The sequence below is a fragment of the Cyprinus carpio genome, chromosome B4 (genome assembly GCF_018340385.1).
Source record: "Cyprinus carpio isolate SPL01 chromosome B4, ASM1834038v1, whole genome shotgun sequence".
Taxonomy (NCBI): domain Eukaryota; kingdom Metazoa; phylum Chordata; class Actinopteri; order Cypriniformes; family Cyprinidae; genus Cyprinus; species Cyprinus carpio.
In genome coordinates this window covers 334,706-345,871 of record NC_056600.1, presented here as the reverse complement: position 1 = coordinate 345,871, position 11,166 = coordinate 334,706, and the positions used below count along the sequence as shown (strand labels likewise).

Here is an 11,166-nt window from a genome sequence, read left to right as displayed (position 1 = left end):
CAAAAATAATTTAAACATGAAATGTTTTAAATTCTTAATTTTATGTATTAGAGCACTTTTTTTTTTCTAATTGCACATTTATTTGTTGTGCTATACATCTGTGAACTTAGTATTTAAAGAAAATTATTAATAAAAAAAAAAAAAAACCAAATCATTAATGAATCAGAATAATGGTGCTAGATTGTCTCTAGAAGGGCTATTTCCATCCACAATTCGCAATTTAGACTAAATATAAACTTTTGTCTACTGTAAACTGGAGAAAGTAATTTGGCTTCTTGCACCGGAAAAACATTTTAAAATATAATTCTAGGTAATGAAGGGTTGAATCTCATATATATTATATATATATATATGATATATTATATATAGAATATAATATATATATATATTATATTCTATATATATATATATATTATACATTTGAAAAATAAATATATATATAATTTAATTTTATTTTTTATTTATTATTTTTTTGTCTGTGTGGTCATGTTTAATTCATGCATATAAAACCGCACATCATACTGAAAACGAGTGCTTTTGCAACTTGAGTAGCCTTCAAAATGTTTAAAAGTGCTCCCATAATTTCGCCTGCACTAGTCTTCATTTTCATAACACATCACACAATTATTCTTTCAGATTGCTTAAGACTGTGTCAGGTGGCCTAGATGTGGGTCTTGGAGAGATCCTGAGAGAGCGGGGATGCCTGGCGCTGTGTGGCTGAGAAGAGTGCTCCGGACCACCCGGATGGACTTGACATTTTTACATGATTGTATATGATGTGATGTTGAGCAGTTTTCTCTTTTGGTGGACAAGAACTGCAAAGCAGGGCGCCCTCCCAGCACTATGGAGGAGCCCTGCAGGCCCAGTCGTATGGTGTACAGTGCAGCACCCAGCTCCCCTCGCTGAGCATTCCGTAACAGGGATTGTAGAAATCATATTACTACAATGACAGCAGTCCCAGGTACAACACAAAACTCCATCAGAACCACCCCATACAACAATGGATATTTCTACACTCTTTCGTTGTTCCTTCAGGCTATGAAGTTTTGTCCATTTCCTTGAGACGATCACCACGAGAATCCGCATCGATGCCCACCAAGCTGGACTACCCACGACCCCGCAAGCAAGCAGCTTTCAGATCAAGGCCCCAGCACCAGCATGGAGTCGTATACTTTACACTATATCTGTCCAGTGCTCTCCACCACACAGCTCATCCAGATCCCCTCCCAGAAGATCTGAGCGGTCACAATGTTCATGCCAATGAAGGCTGTTACTCTCCACATGGGTAGGGCACACACAATTATCACTCCAATCCAGCTGAACAGGGCCAGGATGCAACCCAGTAACTGCAAGCCCACAGACGCTATCTCAGTATCAGTCTTTCCAAAAACTAAACCTAGAGGACGTGAAATGCGCTTGGATTCAGAAAAACGCATGCTGTTCCTTAGTGAGAATCTTGCACAACCTGAGAGGCAAAGCAGTTTTTGTGACATTCTGTGTGTTTCTGAGACAAAAAGTGGTTTTTTAAATGTCTGAGAGATTGGTTTACGGTCCTTGTCACTTTCTAAAGGGTAGGAAATGACACTTTTGTTTGTTTAATTAAACTTGTTTAGAAGCATACTGAAAAGCTGAAATTGTGCAAAAATCAGTGTGACTATATTCATCCAAAATCCAGCGCGGCGCGCCGCATTTCATGGTTTAAGACCGAAAAAATTTTACAAAAAGTACCTGGACCACAGACCCGTTGTTACTATTCAGATGTACTTTTCTCTGATTAGCATCCACCACTGCCGAGCTTGGACTAGAACCAGTGTTGGGGAGACTCGAAACCAACGCCTGCCGTAAAACAGATTCAGAGCGTTTTGGCTTGGAATCGAGATTCAATGATTTTTCATTGAACTATCAAAAGGTCTTCAAACCGGACCTGCCTCAGTGAAAATAATAAAATCTGTGCTAACCAATCGGCCACCTGAGATTTTTTTTTTTTTCTGAAAAGTGCTCATGTGCTGACGAATGTAGGCACATAATCTCAGGGAGGGTTGTCGTTTTGCCATGCCTCAGGCTAGATATTTCAAAATGGCCCATTTAGCAATACGTCAACTCGTATAACTTTATGGACCCATCTACCACTACTTTTTAAAACATCGCTGGTAAAAAAAACAGGCCAAACTTTTGACAGTACCATGCTTGTGTTGTCATTAAAAAGGTGCATCATTATGGCGTAATAATAATCCATTTTCAAGAAGGTAGCTGTGCTATTATCGTGAAATTAAACAAAGTTCAAAGTCGCCGCTCAGAGAGAGACTGTTCAAATCACACCCTAACATCCCTCATTTCACTATCCCACATGAGTTTACTAAACAGTCCACCTGACAGAGACGAAAATGAAAACTAATGACCGGTGTAATTCAGGGGGGACAACGGATGAACAGATGCTGTTAAAAACAAGACAGGAATCCCCGGAAGTAAAAAAAGGGAAACACAAGGACCAACACAAGAAAACCGACAAACTGAATGCAACCACCAGGGGCCTTAGATGAACAATCCAAACGAAAAGAGGTAAATCAAAACAAAATGCAGCTTTACCAAGCTGTCCACTTCAATTACTAACCAGGACTGGAACGTTAGTCTCTGTTCAGATCAGGAGATCAGAGAATCAAAAAATTTATTTTCCTGACGGTTTCACAGAGATTTAAAAATGACGTAATTATTGTTTCGTTTGGTACGTTTCTACATTGGGAGTCCAGTATTTTGCGCTTTCGCTGGGTGCTTCTGGACACTCTAAAATTTTGAAACTTAGTCCTTTGTTTGATTGTAAACATCTGCATCGCTGTTTAACATCCAATCTGTTCTTAGTACAAAATCGTTGTGGTTTGGTAGCACCAGTTGGAGTCTAGGTTTTTTCAAATACAAATCTTTTATTCTTACTGGACCTCAACTTACCAGTATGGCTGATTTACTATTTTGTGTGCTGTGAGTTATTTGATTAGATGGAACATGATTTCTATGCAACCATTAACATTATATTTTTTTGTTGATTGACTCATTGATGTGCAATAACAATACCGGAACATTATAATTTAAAAAACCAATCCAAATTTAAAACATGTTTTTGACGAATTCGTTGCATTACCATCAAAAAAAAGAGGGGAGGAACATCGGAGAAATCCTCGCAATAACGCATCTCAAAAAGGATACAAATGGGGTGGACCAACGCAAAAAGCTTCATGAGGCAATGCCATTGTCTTCTGGGTCCCACCAGCACCAGGGGACAATAGCCTCAATAACTGGGGGACTCACCGGCAATGACCAATGAAAGAAAAAATGAAACTGCTGAACTATGTCCACTATTTTCTTTGAAAATTCAAGTATGTGCACATTAGTTATTTAAATTGGCTCTTTGGTCTGAAAGTTATAGGTAGTAGTAGCATGGGTGGGTTTCAGGAAGAGTCTGAATCTGATATTGTAATTTGTGGATTGTCACCAATGGTTTGTGGATTCATTTTAACACTGATTCTTGAATGTGGTCTTGGTCTAAAATTGAAAAACAACAAAAAAACTCTTTTTTTTACTTAATGGACGGTCGCATATGATCTTTAAACCGTACTGTCATTAATGGATGGGGCTCAGTAGTGGCTTGTTCCCTTATGCTATATATCCCCGGCTATTTTAACAGAAAGAAGACATGCGATGGAATAGAATTTCATAAAAAACAAACCAGAGGAGATGATTGTTCGTTTTTTGCTTATAACCAAGTCAAACAAGTTTCCAAAAAACAACACACTTGTTACAGCAGCTAAGCTCATTAACACAAAACCAACAACCTAATACAAATTTTCAGGTTACAAAGTGTGTTCTCCACGGTCCACGGTGTCATTGGGGAGCCACCCAACAAAGGTAAAACACTGATACCTCCATCAATGGTAGTGTCCAAACAAAACAACAAACATTTCACTTAAACCCTGTTAAATTCTCGTAAGATTTCTTCATGTCGGACAATCTCGACAGAAAAAAAGGGTTCAGTTACTGTGTAGTAAATGAGGTGAAAGCTGTCTCTTTTTATTTCCAGGGGCTTGTGGCTGAAGAGGCAGTTGTAGTTCTTGTGTTGTTCCTTCTTCTCCTTCAGTGATGGCTGTTGGTTAAACAACGCAGGTGGTTCATCACTAAATGCTCAGTCAATTCACTTAATCACCAGAAAGTATTCTAATTAAAATTAGCATCTGAGTTTTTCAGTGTTACTCTAAACAACCACTCTGTTAGTCGTGAACCCATTTTTATTAATGTGTTTCATTTACAAACTGGGGATTTTGTTGTGGGGGTTTTTCAAAGGGTTAAACGATTTTTAAAGGATTGAAGAAAAACAAGAGCAAAGAAAAAAACAGAGTGGTGAAATTTTACAAAAACAGTAATAAACTGCTTTGTAATTAATTTACGGCAAACAACGGTCGGAACCACCCGTTATTTAGACTGGGCTGGGGGCCACCACGGTTGCCAGGTAAAGCTAACTGTTTTTTTTGCTGTAGTTTGTTTGCCGTTAACGGGTCAAAGAACAAGAAAAAAAACAAGCCAATATACTGTCAACACACGTAAAAAAAGTTCAGCTGTTACCAACTGAAAAAAAGTGGAAGGTGTACTTTACTAAAAATTATTTGTGGGAAAACCATCCATAGAAAAAAAAAGTTTTACAAAGTGTTCAGAGTACATGAATAATGAAGGGGAGTAAAATTACTGAAAAAAAAAACTTCACAAAACTGTAATTTACCATGTGTTTTTGAACAGAGAGAAAATCCTGGTTAGCTTTAATGTCGTTTTGGGTTCAACCATTGTAGTGGGGAGGAGTAGACGTCTGTTGCCTTCCAACTCAATGATGGGCGCCAACAAACAACAACGAGGTATAGGCTGCCTTTATTATAAAGGGGGGGACCAGTAATGGTTGGGTCCGCTGATTACCAGTTGCATGATCTCTCCTGTTGTTTAAGTATTTTCAGGCACATTAAAGGTGTGCTTATAAACTGACATTGAACTGCAGTCAGGTGCTGATTTGAAATAAAAGTCATGCTGTTTAGGTAATTTTACTATAACACATAAGAGAGTTGGTCAAGGTTTCTATTAAAAGGGAAAGCGTTCTTTATAGTTGCGGCTCTAATGGAAAATTAATTTCACCCCGGGGGGTTGGTGGACCGAACATCGTATGATGAATGGCTAGGTTCGAAACTGGTTTGACGAAAGACCTGAGTGGGAAGGTTGCAGGAGGTTTAACTTTCTCTGGTATGAGTTCTAAGTTCCGCCCAGCGCTGGAACGGTACCCCCCCCTCCCTCACCCAGAAGGGTCCCACCACCCCTTACACACGGTGTGTGTCACGACGAGCAAGAAGAGAGGTAACATAGTAGTGATGTACCAGTCACCCGATATACAAGACTGCCACACGCTGGACCACAAACCGGACAGGGACTAACACAAGAGCGCCTTGGAGCGAGGGGCCCGGTAGAGTGGTGAGAAGGTAAATAGAATTAACTCAAGCTTTGACCACTACGACGAGGGTAAAGCTGCAGAACAGGAATGCCTTTTTCATGCTAGTTTAAAACGATTGGCCACTGGATTCCCTCAAAAAGACCGAGAAAGGAAATGTGATATATTTGTGTGGAACTGGCAGGCTATTAAAAACAGAAAACACCAAAACAAATCTGTTTCTTCTTCCTCTTCCCTCTTCCTCCCTCCTCCAACCTACAATTTCAACCTCATAATAACTCAAAAACCAAACCATATGCTAAAGATGTTTATCAAAGCTTCCTTATTATTGAATGTAAAATAATAGCTTTCCAAAAAATACAATTCTAATTCATTGCACACTGTTTTCGGGGCAGTGAATCATTTAGTACTAAAAAATTTACTGGATAAAATATATTTGAAAACAATTTAATGTTTTTTTTTTCGTTTCTTTGATTATATCTTAGAGCGAGGTCTGAGTTTGTGTCTGGGAATTTTATCTAAATTTTGCTAGTGGGAGAAGCAGATGGACTAAATCATGGCATTATAGTTTGTTATTTATTTTATTTCTTTTTTACAAGCAAAAACCTTTAGGTGAACCGCATTGAGGTACATTGGAAAAAAAGAAGACATAACCAAAAAGCACTGGTTTTAACAGGTCTTTTTGCCATAATTCTCTCTGTAATTATTGTCAACATTTTAGTAACCTGGTCAGACGGACGAATGCAAGTTGATCTGTGAACCGTTTTCTTTAATGTGGAGAATATTCAGTAATTTTCAAACTGGTTATTATGAAAAAGTGATGTCAAAAAAGCAGTATCAATTAAGTGTTTTACAGAAACATTTATTTTAACAAACAAAAGACAGTAAGGAGTAAAATTTAACTGATTTTATGTTTAAAAAATGTAGAAGGGTGAATGCACCATTTTATAAAACAACCATTGCCTTTGGCTTAATTTATGTAACATGGTCAGTCATCTATAATGATTAATGGAACTATTTCATATTGTCATATTAAACATAAATTACAAGAACATATGGTTTCTGAAAACACAGTTAACATTTCAGGAAAGGGTATATTCCCTGAGTTGGAATTCACTCACATCACATTACAACATGCACCCTTTCACTTTCAGTGATCTGTAGAAGTCACACAAAAAAATCTCAGTAGATAAACTACACCATATCATAAACTGTCTTTCCACTTTGCGTTTCTCAACTTGGGGGAAAGAATCCACAGGTGGGAATAAAAAGGTTTAACAAAAAAGGGTCTTTATAAGTAAAAAGTCTTTGCGTGTTTGATCTTCAGACGTAGGCTTTGCTGGTGGCGATGGACCGTGGCTGGGAGTACTTGATGTTGTAGTTGTCCTGGATCTTTTAGGCGGGCAGGAGCTGCACAGAATGCCTCCCCTCCCAGGAAGCAACAGCGCCGCGCAGCTTTAGCCGCACCGAATCCAATATAGATAGCCCCGGAGGGCCCAGCTCCAACCCTCTCAATTGGCCATCTGTGAGAATGGGATTGTAGAAATCCCCTAACGATGGTGTTAGTTGTCCAGCAGGCGGGGACCAGGACCAAACGCACTCCAGCAATGATGAAGATCACACCACTGGCGAGAGCCACCTTTACTGCTGCTGTCTTTCTCTCTCAACAAAGTTGTTTCATTTTCCACCGGCAATCCCCAGGATGAGCCCAAAAGATGCAGACAATAATGGCGACCTAACCGGATGATCACAAGAGCCCGAGCAGCCTGCAAGTCCTGAGAGTAAAGCCAGGAGGCGTGAGTCAGAATTTTGCACTGCATCTGTCCTGTGCTCTGGACGACACAGTTCATCCACAAGCCTTCCCAGAAAACCTGTGCTGTCACGATGTTTGCTCCAATGAATGCAGACATCTTCCACCTGGGAAGGGCACAAAACTGATTATCGGCCTCCCAAGAAACCAAATAAGTGCCAGGGACAGGCCTAGGATCTGTCGGCTAATATGTATACCATTTGTTCCTAGCTTGCTCCAGGCTTTCATGGCCTTATAGAAAATAACAGAAGAAGTGTTTTGGACTCGCGGACGGTCACGTTAGTGTAATAACAAGCAGACAGTTGTCTCCTGAAGGGAGGAGTACTAAGGCGGCTCGGCCTGGGAAACTGAGAGTAGTTGGTTAGGGGGGAGTGCAGTTTCGCCCCCAGGGTTGTACCGGTGCGTACACATATGAAACGAGGAATCTGACACATAAAGTAGTCACACAAATACACAAGGGACCAAGTCATGAACCGAAGCAGCTGATTTAGTTGATACAACACACCCACACTGGCTGGTGGAGTCGCTCAAAACAAAAAATCTATGAAGCTAAAAATAAGGCTTAAAAATATCAAGCCATTTCATACCCCGCATGATGTCCTGGTGGCGAAAGATGTGGAAACGAGATGTAGGGAGAAAGCCTTTAATAGTCTATTAGTTAAAGAAAACCGCACAGGGGCGACATTTCACAACAAAAAACGCCAGTTGAGAGCCTGAAACATCAAACAGAAGCCACTGAGACATGTACGCACGTGAACCCCCACAGACAAAATGATAACTGAACAGGCAGGAACGATTATACATTGGATGATTACAAAACAACAGATGCCAAGGGTTTAATTAATCGAAAATAAACAAGGACCGGAAGGTGACCAAATAAGGAAAAGACAAGACCCAAACCGGAAAACCGCAAACTTAAAACCATCAACAACAAAACAAACTGAAGCCTGTGACAACACCATCAGTGGATCATTGATGGCAATGGAAATGCTTCCTTGACATACATTAAATTATTTTTTATTGTTTGTGTTTGACTACTGTAATTAAAACATAACGCCATGCTACATTAACAATGGAATTTGAATATTTATTTCTGTTAATATTCCGGCAGAATTCATTGTGCTTTCTAAGTAAGCATTAAGATGATGAAAACACATTTTCAAATTACATGCCATTTCAAATTAACATGATATTTTAATTTGTCGTGATCCACATTTTTGGGTCGCTTGACAGCTGGGCGCTGCATAAAGGATTAATGCAAAAGTTTCAGAGAGAGTGAAGCATATAGAAAAATGTTAATCAAATGAAACTCTGAGATCATTTAAATAATAATCAAGGAAGAAATGGTATTTATTGAACAAGCACAATGTAAAGATCCAAAGTTTATACATATTGTCAAAAATCTTCCCCAACTGAGAAGCAAAGTTTATACATTCTGTTCAAAAAAAAAAAAAAAAAAAAAAAAAAAAAAAAAAACAAAAAGCCTTTCAGAAACGAAAAGGCGTTTGCAACAAAAAGTGAAACCACCACTTGTACAGTTCACCCACTCCGGTGAACCCTACACATACAGAGTCTATTAGCATTTACATAATCTCTCTACCAGTTTAACACACTTGAAAGGCGATGCGGACCTTGGACAGACACAATACCACCGAATTTTTCCAACACCCATTCCCCTTCGAGTCCTCAGAGGGCTCCCCACCCTCCTAGGGCAAGTCTAACAAAGCATAAGACACCTCAACGCAAATATCACAACATTACTTACAGAATTATTATACAAGGTACATTTTTAGTTAATCAAAACAACTGAAATATATAGACGATTTTCATATCAAATGCTCTTTCAGAGAAAGTGTCAGTTTGAAATATTGTCAATTAGTAAAGAGTAATTAGTGTCATGGGAAAAGGGGGAGTAAAGTTGGGTTGGTGTGCGGGATAGGCCTGTTAGGCAATAAGCTCAGTAATACGCCGTCAGGTAAGCTGTGGGCGGTATTTAAGCAGGCTGCCCGTGTGGCGGGCTTCCTCCGCCAAACGGACACGCTGTCCCCGCCCGTGGCAGGAAGGACTCCCCCCCCCCCTCCCCCGGGACCCCCTTTTCCCCCCGCACACGTGGCCCTACAGGCTTTCGCATTAGAGGCGAACAGGTCGGGGTGCTGCCCCCCCCCCCAGCTACCAGGTGCCCTGCACCCGGTGGCCTCCGCGCTCGGCGCGGCGCCCGCCCCGGGCGTTCTTTTTAGCGCCCCCCCCCCGCATGGGGGCGGGAACGTTGACGGACTCTCGGGCCAATGCGGGAGCGCTGCGCGTGGGCGGACGCCGTGTCGCCAGGCCGCGCCCGGGGCGCGACATGCCACCTGGGTAATTTGGATTAATACATATCTTAACTTGGTGGGCAGAGGCAAGTACACAAAATGATCTCCACTAAACAGAAGAGATCCCTGACGGCTGCCCCCAGCAGACCAATATACTGGTTTCCCACCCCAAGTCTCCCTCTCTTTGCGTCTCGATTTGTCCGTTGAGGGGGAGAACACGCTCCCTGGAAATCTGAGATGTTGTAGGCTTGAGGACCAGCAGACCAGGGCATGAGACACGTGACTCCCAGCTTACAATGCACAGGATTACTCCCAGGATCAGCACTTTGAGCCCATGCGGACTCTTTCACTTTAAGACAGCCGCGACACACTGGCATCCCACAAAACGTCAGTAGCAATTACAACATGAAGCTGATCACTAGTTATGGATGACGCGCGCCCGTCAGCCGACAACCCACACAAGGCCAGCCTCGGTAAGTCCTTGGGTGCATGTCGCTGTTTTGTGAGTCGTGGACTTTTACAACGGCCATAGGTCCCATGTGCTCGGCATCACACAGTTCATTCCACACGCCCGCCGTCAGGATCTGGGCCTGTTGACAATGCTGGCACCGATGTTGTGCCATGTACACGTGGTGGACGAGAAAGGGGTCGCATCAAGAGCGCTGACCGCCGTACAAAGGGTTGCAGAGGAGAGGCGCGGCCTGGCGTCGTTCATCGGGGACAGTGCGCGCGGCCCCCGGAGCTGCGCCTCGCGAGTGGGCGGGCGCGTGTCGCGGGGTCGGCGGAGCGGCCATCCGGCTGGCGGCCCTCTGCGCCGGCGGGCCTAGCCAGCGCGTGCTGGAGGGCGCGCTGCCGCCCAACCCCCCCTGCGGATCCTGCGCTGAGCTTGTTAGATTTTATGTTTGGTCTAATCTAGCCGACACAAGATTCCACAGGAAAGAGATTCTTCAGATATGCTGCGTGCTCAGTGCTTTCCATGAAGACACATTAAGACTGGTTGGCTGCTCTTCCTGTGCATGTAATCTGCCGGCGTTGGTTTTTTGATGGTTCTTTCTAAACTGTTGGCCAAAGATATCGTCACGGACTGCAGCCTTGTGGCATATTTTTCTTGAAGGAATAGAGATTTTTTTCCGAATGAGTGGATAGGAGGAAACTGGCTTTTAAGTTAATTGAACACTGGTGTTATACAGATATAATAAAATGAACTCTGACTATTTTGAGAAATGCGAGAGAAAAGCAAAGGAAGAACTACTGAACAAATATAATGACCAAATTATTCAGTACATTTGATTTATAAGTTCCCCGATGCAGTAGCAGAAATTAAGTATTATTAGAGAAAAAATAAAAAAAAATGCTTAATGGTAGAAATACCACGAGCTCAAAGATGTTTTCCTAGACAAGAGAAACAAAGTGAGTTGTTCGGGTTTTTCGAATGTTTAGGCTATTATTTTCAGGCTGTTTTTTAAGGAAAAGTTTATCGTGCGTGTCAAGACATCTTTTCATCTCAACCGATCAGAAGCCCTTTAGAGTATTTATGGGCCCCCACCTATTAATTAATCAATTACATAACATTGCCT

At 41.7% G+C, this 11,166-nt stretch overlaps 1 pseudogene; it reads right to left on the bottom strand.

The window, feature by feature from the left end:
• Nucleotides 1-6,744: 6,744 nt before the first annotated feature.
• LOC109069794 lies at nt 6,745-10,212 on the bottom strand (annotated as a pseudogene).
• Nucleotides 10,213-11,166: the final 954 nt, after the last annotated feature.